Raw genomic sequence first — 8,340 nt, forward strand, 5'->3', positions numbered from 1 at the left:
CACACACACACACACACACACACACACACACACGTTGGTGCGGCTATCCTTATGAGGACTCTCCATAGACATAATTATTTTTATACTGTATGAACTATAGATTCTATCCCATAACCCTAACCCTAACCCTACCCTAAACCTAACCCTCACAAGAAACTTTCTGCATTTTTACATTTTCAAAAAAACATTGTTTAGTATGTTTTTAAAGCGATTTGAATTATGAGGACACTAGAAATGTCCTTAGAAACCACATTTATAGCATAATACACATGTAATTACCAATTTGTAACCTAAAAAAATTTCCTCGTAGACCACCCACCCACACACACAGGTTTGTTTCACTTTATAAGCAAGGATATCTCATAGACTTACATTAATTTCATAGCAGGCTTATGCTATTTTCTATCCCCTAACTCTACCCCTAAACCTAACCCTCGCAGAAACCTGTGCACGTCAGTAGATTTAAAGCTAAACATGATTTGGCCAATTTATGCGCCTTTTTTTTTTTTTTACTAGTGAGGACCACCTCACTAGTGGGTTTTTAAGTTTCTCTATATTAGTGAGGACATAAAAAAACAAAACAAAATGGCACTCACAAATATAGTGAAATATTAGTATTAATATTAGTTCTTTCAGACTAATTATATTTGTAAGTTATATGAGTATCAACTTTAAGTACTGTAAATCCTTGCACATGTGTAGTACCACAACTCACAAATAGGTGGCACTCTTAAAATTCTACATTGCAAGTCTGTGTTCAGGGTGAAAACTTGTAAGTATATGCTAATTTTCATGTTCATAAATAATAAACAAGTGTGCTGTAAATCTACTGAAAACACTATATGGGTAATTTTTGACCCGAACATCACAGGTGTCATTATTTTTAAACATAACAGGAGGGACATGCATAAAAATATACAATAATGTACACACAGACATAAGGTAAACTAGTACATATTTAATTACACTGAGCTATTTTTTTATCATACATTTTTCTTGACATTTCTCTTGCTTCATCTGCCATCATGGATGTATTCTTAAATTACGGGCATCTTCATTTCAGCCAAAATATGGGATGTCTGGGCTAATACGGGTGTAGCGTTGGCAGGAAAAGTGAGGACGAGACAATGATGTGAACCCAATTTCAGTTTAATGACTAAAAAGATACAAAAGTGAACAAACAAAAGACTTGAATAGACTAAGAGACCAAGAAACAATGGACTGAATCAAGAGCAACATTACACAATCATACAATGACAATACTTGACCAAGGTCTAAGGCAAACATGAGGGCTTAAATACAGAGACATGGGTTAACAAGATAACAAGACAACCAATCACAAGATGGAACTAATAAACAAGACTATGAAACATGAACCAATGACAGGACAAGACTAATGAACATGATAACAAGATAATGACTTTAAACCAATGAGAACAAAACACATGAAACATGAGGGTCACGTGACAAGGCCAAGAAGACACATGACAAAACAAGGAACATAACGTAGACAAGAAACCAAAACTACATTTCAAAATATGAGTCCAAAGACACAGACACTACAAAACATGATACAATGGGACTGTTGGCAACCCTAATTAGGAGGCAGCATAATAAAGTTACCTACATTTTGGAACATCTTTTACATTGAAAGTACACATAAAAAGGCAAAATGCAGTGACTACACATTTTGTCAAACCTGAGTTACGACCGAAATTGGGCCTTTTTGACAATGATCTGCCCTGTATCAGACGTACCGTATTTGGCTCAATTATGCTCAGATTCTGAGTAAATGGAGTATAATAGTTGCAGTAAAATCCAAGGAATTTGTTTTCAAGTGTTGGTGTAGTAACTGCACTATTATGCTTTAAATGCTGCCTCTGTAGGCAGCTAGGCTTTGGACATAGTAAGTATCTGACTAAAGAAGAGGAAAGCTGTAACAAATTAGGTAAGATCAAACTTAAGCTTAATCTATTTAGGAATCTCTTATAGTGTTAAATAGTGTTAAAGTTTTAGGTAAGTTTAAGTTTTAGGCTTTGGTTCTGTGTAAAGGAATTCAGCTTTAGAGCTGCAGTGCTTTGCTTTTTTTATAACACTAAACTGTGCATGAAAAACCAACACAACACCATCTTTATGGTGTAAATGCAGCTATATGGCTAAATACATGTAGATGCGAAAAAGGAATGACATAGATAAATAAAGATGTGAGAAAGATGAAAGTATTGACCAGTATGCAAGTATTACAATGACATTAATAAATCTATCTATCTATCTATCTATCTATCTATCTATCTATCTATCTATCTATCTATCTGTCTGTCTGTCTGTCTAGTGACCACATAAAGGCCCTAGTTAGAACCCAGAATCCCCTAGCAACCATCAAGCACTTTACAACTGCCAAACAACCACCTAGAACACTTTAGCAAGCATTTAAAAATGCTCTAGCAACCACCCAAAACTCTCGAGGAACCACATAGCTTTTAAATATCAAACTGCATTAGGCCTCAACTATTAAAAAAAAAAATATATATATATATATATATATTATTTTATTTTAAGAGAAGACATCGCCAAGCCAACAATCAAAGTTTGTCTTGATGAACTTTAATTTTCTAGTTGCTAATATAACTGGTTGCACTTCTAGAAAAGAGGTACTCCACCACCAAACGTTCAGTATAACTAGAACTGTCAATGCCATTGTTGTACAGTGTCATTGCATTGCGCCATAGAGTTGATGGGAATCCTCAGGGCAGATGGAGTCGCCCAAGAGTCTCTGATAATGTTAACCAGGGCAGAAGTCGCTGGCCAGAGACACTGAACACACAATCCTGCTGAAGAGCCTCTAAGCTTATATGATTAAATGGCATTTTGCTTTATAACATTTGCCAGCAGCAACAGAAGGACAGAATAGCTGGTTGAAGCTGTCTCTAAAGGATAATGCCCTGTAATCCAAGCAAACTTGGACCTCAGAGGAGGAGATAAGACAGAAGTTCAGCAGGCCTGTGGGAATTTATAGAAATTTAAAACAGTCTTAGCTTGAGCAAATTACTTTGGAGTGTGACTTAAGGAGCCTGAGCAGTGCATTGATCTGCTTTTCTGTATATTTAACGAGCCTGTCATGTCACTGAAATCTGCTCTTCCTGTTGTGCTGTTTGTGCTCCTGCTGGAGATGGCAACTAATGAGGGCACCTACTGCTTTGTTGTCCTCGGTTTAGTGACTCGCTCGCACAAAATAAAAAGGTGTACAAGATGTTGAATGAAAATTAATTTAGGTAACATTCCTGAAGTAATTTTCACAAAGGATGAAATTAATGCATCAAAGTCCTTCAGATGTTATCAGAACAAGGTTAGTGTGCGGAAAACATTTAAACAAAGCTATAGATTAAACATCAAAGAGCACGATTTAATTTAACTACTGAATATGTTCCTGTAGCTGAATGGGTAGCGTGTGGTGCTAGCAACGTCAGGGTGATGGGTTCAATCACATGTACACAGGAACAAGGGAACACATGTACTGATAATTTACAGTTTGAATGCACTGTAAGTCACTTTAGGTGTCGTGTCGACCAAAGGAATGAACGTAATTTAAAGGCACCAGGGTTCGAATTACTGACGAGCAGCATCAGACATCTTTGCATCAATTTAAATGTGTTTACCTTTTATCATGGTGCTACTGACAGCATGTTGCACGAGCAGCCACAGAGATGCAGGTACTGGTCCCGTGGGAACCAGGAAGTAATAATGTTCATATAAACAATGATGAGTGCAATTCGGAGGTTGCATTTTCGCTCTAAAATTAAATTTTTACTCCACTGACGGTTAGGTTCAAGGTTGAGGTATGGGTTAGGGTGTTAGAGTGAGTAAAACATGCAGTCATGTTGACTTTATTACATCATTTAGCACAAAAAATAGGAGCGCGCTCCTCGCCAAGTCCGTCAAAATCATTGCCTCAAGGCAGCAGCTGATTCCCATCAGAAATAAGCTAAGTTCTCAATCATATTCATCAAATGCATTCAGAGGATGGTTTATGGGTCTAGGCTTTCTGTTGCCTATGTTGTCTGTTCATCATAATCCTCATCTGCATCAATATCAAAATCAAGAGCCAATATTTCATTTTAATTGAGCATTCGGCTCTCATAGTTATGGCAGGCGATCACGCATTCACAGCGTGATCACCATGAGGGTAACTAGGTTAAGGTTCACAAATCATATTCATTCACCATGTTCAGACCTACCACCATCGTATCATCAGCCAACTTAACGATGGCATTGGAGCTATGTGTTTCCACACAGTCATGTGTATACAGGGAATACAGGAGTGGGCTGAGAACACAGCCCTGCAGGGCTCCAGTGTTGAGGGTCAGTGATGAGATGTTGCTGCCCATTCTATCCACCTGGCGTCTGCCTGACAGGAAGTCCAGGATCCAGTTGCACAGTGAGTTGTTTAAGCCCAGAGCTCAGAGTTCAAGCTTGCAGGGCACTAAGGTGTTGAATGCTGAGCTGTAGTCTACAAACAGCATTCTCACATATGTGTTCCTTTTTTCCAGGTGGGAGAGAGCAGTGTGTAGTGTAGATGCAATGGCATCATCAGTGGATTGGTTGTTGCAGTATGCAAACTGCAGTGAGTCCAGTGAGGCAGGCAGCACAGAGCAGATGTAATCTTTTCAGTTTTGCTCTGTTCACTTTTAATGCGCTCGTGGTCGGGGCTGTTACATTTAGTAGCAGGTAAGTAAAGTTTTGTGTAATTATTGGATAAAACCTATGCCAGATTAGTTTTCACAGCTCATTTTCTTTTTCGCTACTGTTAATTTTCTGTTCCTGCTGTAAGTTATATGTTCCCTCTTAATGCTTTCTACATTATTTCTACAACCATGTTTGCCTAAACGCATTTATTGATTTTTAAATTTACCAATGTTTTTGCTTTTCGATCCATTCACTGTAAATATATTTGCAGTCAGGGCATCTTACATTTAGCAGCAGATAAGTAAGATTCGTTCACTCTTGGATAAAACCATGCCGGATTAGCATTCTTGCGAAGCAGATACCGAATGTTCAGTTGACTGAAGCTTCACATGTCATGGACCATGCGTCGTGCTGCTGGTTTTACGGGCTTTATCAGGAACTTAAGCTTCAATCATCACATCTTTCGCATATATATACTTACACCCCATTCAAGGCTGGGCACGGCGCACTCCTCTCCAAAGCAAACATCAAGATGCTTCCAAAAGCGACACCCATTCACCCCACTGCTAACAAATGACTGTAGTAGTAGTTTGCACATTTAAATCTCCGTCTGAAGGCTCATGCCGGATCATTCCAATATTTTAAGCTCCTGTTCATATGCACCCGCTCCTATTCTCTGCTCCTCTAGTCCCTTGCTACTCTCAGCTCCACCTGGATGTTTAAACAAAACACAAACTAGGCATACCCACTCCAGTGGAAAAACCAAAGCCCTTCTATGTTTCTTAATTTCCGGCATCATGCTCTATTTGCCCCCAGATGCAAGCTTCCCCGCCTCTCTATTAATTAGATGGATCATTAGTTCACATTTCCTCCCAGTTTCCACTTCCTTCACAGTTTCAGTTTCTATATTCAATCTCCTGTCCCTCTAGGTCCCTCGATTCGCCATGTGCATCACTCATCAAGGCCGCTCCATCTCTCGCCTCCTCACGCTAGCCATTTCATCGATAACATTCTGACAACGTATCTATTGATGACCGCTGCTGATTAGACCTCAGATTTGGTCCCTGTTACTAATCACCGGAACTGATTTTCCCTTTTCCATAACAAAACCCCGAAACCTCAGATGGCATGTCCTTTTTCATGGACACGCGCCCTCTGAAGGTTTTGAGGCTATTGTATAGGAACATAATTCGCAGGGAAATGGCTTGACCATTCCTTTTTTTTTTCTGCAACACCTCCACCGCCATCGTGATCATCAAAGGCAGGTCCTCCTCCAGGCCCTTAGTCCCTACTGAGACATTTGGCATGGCAGAGCACCAACTGAACCCCATTCTCTCAGCTAAGCACATTCCCGGGTTTTTTCAATTCAGTTGCTACTCTCTATCCCGTTTCAGGAGTTCCATCGACTATGTCCCTCCACCAGCATACTTCTCGCCCCCTGCCCACACCTTTCGAACCTCTACCGGACTAAGCCCCTCACCCCTCTCCTATAGATTCCGCTAAAACTCATGCAGAAAGGACTCGCACAATCCACGCTCATTTCACCCTTTTTTTTCAAACACTCCAAAACAGAACACGCAGGGTGCGGTTGTAGCATAACGATATCTATTATCTTCAGCTCCTCCTGCCTCGACACCTCCACTGCATATATCTGCAAACTAGTTCACAGTATGCATCTGACTCTTCAAATATTGCGATCCCCTCCACTAGTCTTGGGGCAGTCATTCAGAATTGGTGCAGCCACAATGACTGCTCATCAAGGACTATCAGAATCCCCAATCAGATGCTGGTCTTCATCCTACCAGAAATATATTCAACCGAACCCTCATGTCATCAAACATGCTCAACTCTCCATCAGCCATAAGTTTTCATACCTATCTGGTGGTGGTCGGGGGATCTCACTGCTCATCCACATCTTTTTTTTTTTTTTTTTTTTTTAAGGTTATGCTTTGCTCAAAAATGTTGCTCGGCTAGATTTCGCTCTTGTGTGGTTTAAAACTCACAAGTCTGATGTGCAAGCAGAACATTCTTTAAAGTCTTTTTTTTTTTTTTTTTTTTTATGAAACGGTTCACAAATCATACTAAATGATTAATTAGTGAATCAGTCTGAATTTGAAGAATTCTTAAAAATCCTTATACTCCGTATGTTTAGATGCACTTTAAAAGTTCGATTTCAGTCAGTCTTAAAGGTGCATTCAGTAGTTTGGAGACAATTTAAAAAGTTTTACACATTAACGAATTAATTGTGTTTTTGTAAAGTTTGATCCGAATGGTGTACACTCACTTGAAATGAAGACTGTACTCTGTATAGTTTTCTATAAAAAGTGTTTTATTCTACATGGCGCAGGTCACCCCCTTCAATGTGTTTCGCCATGTTGAAATCACATGACCCGCTCTGTTTCACTAAACCTCGAAGAAGGGAATTCTTGCGCTCATTGGCTGCCGCCTATGTAGATACGTTTGGCAATGCTTATTTCACACAGTTTTGTTGTTTTGTGATGCGAAGAGCAAAAAGAACTCAACTGAACATATTTATTATCATGCTTTAGCAGCTGTGACAATGGGAGATTCAGTAGCTGTACTGCTGAAGAAGTAAAAAAGGTCTGAAGCAAGAAGACAGAGACCGGCAAAGGCAAAAAAACTAGAGTAAACTTCGGTAACGGTAAGGCTTCTATGTCTTCATTTGTTTAGTGCAAAGGAGCTTGGCACAGCGATTTATGGATTTTGTGTAAACCATGATGTTGGTTGCTTGGAAACAAAACGAGTTAGTCAAAAACGGTATTCTTGGACATCCTAAATTTGATCATTAAAAACAATTCTAATCTTTCCTTAACCATAACCTTCTGTATCGCTAGATAACTGAGGTTTATTTTACGCTAAGCAGATCTCTAATCAAGGTAATAACTGTCTTTAGAAATAACGAAGAATAGACAGTCTCCAAAGATTATTGATATGAGGGACAATAATAATCTGTCCTTAACAGTAGAAGCATGTTTACTTGTTTTCTGATGTTTGTTTTTAGGCAAAGCAAGCATATTATAGTAATAATAAATTACTTTAGAAATTACCTCAAAGTTCAACATTTTCCAGATACAAATGATATTCCAGAGCTGGCGGGGGCAGCAGAGACGATCATGCTGATCCACGTTGATAGATGGCCGTAGATAACACAAGCTAGAGAACTACTGAATGCCCCTTGAAAGTTTTTGTCTAAATTTGTAAATGTCATGTAAATGCTTCAGTCTGTCTGAAATCACACCAGACTGATTTTTGTGAAGTCGGACTAACAGATCTAGATAATGTGATCAAGAAAATTCACATTGGATCATAATTTCTTTTTTTTCTAGTAAGACCTTTGATATTAGGGCAAAAATCGTATTCTTGATAATAATTTTTGTATTGTTTTCCTTTAAAAATATCTAAAAATCCTTAAAACAAGATCAATTTGATTGATCTTGTTTTAGAAACAACACTGCATAAGATATTTAGTTTTTTCAGAGAATGTATTTTATAGTCAAAACAAGTGAAAAAATTTACCAGTGCTGAAGAAGTAATCCAAAGTATTTAGAATAAATTACTGACCTTGAGTAATCTAACGGAATACGTTACAAATTACATTTTACAGCATGTATTCTGTAATCTGTAGTTCCCTATCTG

The sequence above is a fragment of the Myxocyprinus asiaticus genome, chromosome 13 (assembly GCF_019703515.2).
Source record: "Myxocyprinus asiaticus isolate MX2 ecotype Aquarium Trade chromosome 13, UBuf_Myxa_2, whole genome shotgun sequence".
NCBI classification, from domain to species: Eukaryota; Metazoa; Chordata; class Actinopteri; order Cypriniformes; family Catostomidae; genus Myxocyprinus; species Myxocyprinus asiaticus.